We start from the raw sequence: 2,500 nt of genomic DNA on the forward strand, positions 1-2,500 counted from the left end.
AAAGAATTAATGAGTCAAATTAAAGAATTGAAAAATACCGTAGTGAATTTCCCGTGGTTTTAGGCGGGTCCTCCCGCAGGCTGACGTTACGGTTATATATAGAAAATCTACGGTCTCCTCTGCCCTGCAAGATTATGTGGTTTTCCTGTTTTCCTGTGTTTATGTATTTCTTTTTTATTTTATAAGAATAAACCAGTATTTTTAAACCCTTTGACTTACCTTTCTCATTGGTCTGTGCTCTACATTTACATCTACACTACTTCTGCTACACGTAACACTATCTATACACTACTTACCTTCTGTTCCATACTTACCTTATTTTATTCTTGCCTTTTTGCTTTCGACTAATTCACCTTAGCTCTGTTTCTCTCTTCGTGTTTCCCTGTTTTCCCTCACGGATCCCTTCTTTCACGTGTTCATACTTTCCTGTCATTTATCTATTTTGTGCCCATTTTGTATATTTTTATTATTCTTTTTATTTTATGCATTTTAAAACTTATTTTGAGCTCGCCATACACTATTTAATAAATAAAACTAAATGCATAATGGGTAAAACCTCACCAAGCGCGGGAAGCCACCAGTATAAAAGGTCAAGCCAGGTCGGTCAGAGAGAGGCTTTTATCTTGTGTGGTGACAGACCGTTGGATTTTTTAGCTGGCTGACTGGTGCTTCTCGAGGTGTGGCGGGTTGCCTCGGTTGTACCAAGTAAGTGTATGGTGTGTTGTCGTGTATATTGGTTATGTTCAGAAAGATTTGTGTGTAATAAATGTATAATGTGGATGCTCTTTTTATGTTGCCTTTTTAGTCAGCCAGTGATGTTATTTCATTGTTCTTTTATTGTAACTACGGGATCACTTTCAATATCACCTGAGATCTTCACCCAAAATACGCCAAACCCATTGGAAATTACCTGTAGTTGGGTAACACGCTACCAAACTAACATCTCAAACTCTACGGAGTTTAGATTATCCACTACAAATACAATTCAACAAATTGCTGAATCAACCCAGCAAAAGCAGCAGCATCATATGGAGGATGATACCAAAACACAATCTGGATCGTACCTTCTCGTCCAGGCGGCTCCTGCTGGGACTTCGTCTGGTGTTTGGTCTGCTTCTCGGAGTAGATCCTCCTCCACTGGGCGTCTCCCTGGCGGCGAGACGCAGGACATGGAGGCTACTGTCTCCAAAAATACACCCATGGGAGGCCCCTGGGTAGCGAGGGAGAGGAAGACGACCCTATGCTCCCGATATTATAGTTCTCCAATAAACGCACTTAGAACACCTAGTCTCTGACGAGGTCGTTTCACTGAGTAACTACCATCTGTGTCTTCAGGATCGTCTGCCAAAAAATAAATTAATTTTCGGTGATATTAATGCTCCTCATACTTTGTGGGGTTCCCTGCGGGCGGATGATAGAGGTGAGCAAGTAGTTAAGTTGATTAATGATTCTGCTCTGGTCCTTCTGAACGATGATAGGCCGACGATAATACCGGTAATTTGAGCTTTTTGACTTATCACTGGCCAAGTACCTGTGGCACACCATTGACGACTCGTTGGGAAGCAATCACCTTCCTATTTTAATTGAATATTCATGCGACACAGCAAGAACGCCTTCAGCACCTAAATTTACCGTAAAAAGAGAAGACTGGGTCGCCTTCACAAGGAGCGTCAAGCTCGAACTTGTTGGAGAAACCATTTATGATAAAGTAAACAATATTTAGAATTCGATTTTAGAAGCAGCAATGCAATACCAAACATCAGACTAACTTTAGATAACCACCGAATACCTATTCAAAATTCTGCTAAATTTCTTGGTCTACTCTTTGATTGTAGACTTAATTGGAAAGACCACTTTGGTCAGTTAAAGAATAAATGTCAAAAAGCACTAAGTTTATTAAAGTGCATTGCTGGTAATAAATGGGGAGCAGATAGAAAGTCTTTGTTAATGATATATAAAGCCCTGGTTAGGTCTAAAGTAAATTATGGGTCAATCGTGTATGGCTCGGCATCAAACTCGACTTTGAAAGGATTGGAAGCTGTACGTGTGTGTCTTGGAGCCCTGAAGTGCACTCGGATCGAGCGTCTTGAGGTGGAGTCAGGAGTACCTCCCCTCCGACTCAGACGCGGCCAACTAGCCCTGACCTATGCCGCTAAAGTGGCTCGATACCCGAGCCATCCCAGTGGCATTGGAGGCATTAGACCCTTTACCACACGACTCCACGACCTTGTCGAGTAAGTCGGTATAGATCTCTCTACCATCGATACCCAGGTTCATTCAAATATAGCGTCATGGAAAACCCCCAACTTTTCTATCATAGAAACCTGGCTTCAATCAGCCAAGGCCATGGCGCCGGAGGATGAAGTACGCCAGCGGTTCAGAGAGATCCTTATTAAACATCTCATTTTTTTCATATATACGCCGACGGCTCCACTTAAAGCTATTAAATCATAAGAAACCACTAAAATGAATTGCTGGGTAATATTATTCGTAAGCTACA

Source organism: Penaeus chinensis, chromosome 31 (genome assembly GCF_019202785.1).
Source record: "Penaeus chinensis breed Huanghai No. 1 chromosome 31, ASM1920278v2, whole genome shotgun sequence".
NCBI classification, from domain to species: domain Eukaryota; kingdom Metazoa; phylum Arthropoda; class Malacostraca; order Decapoda; family Penaeidae; genus Penaeus; species Penaeus chinensis.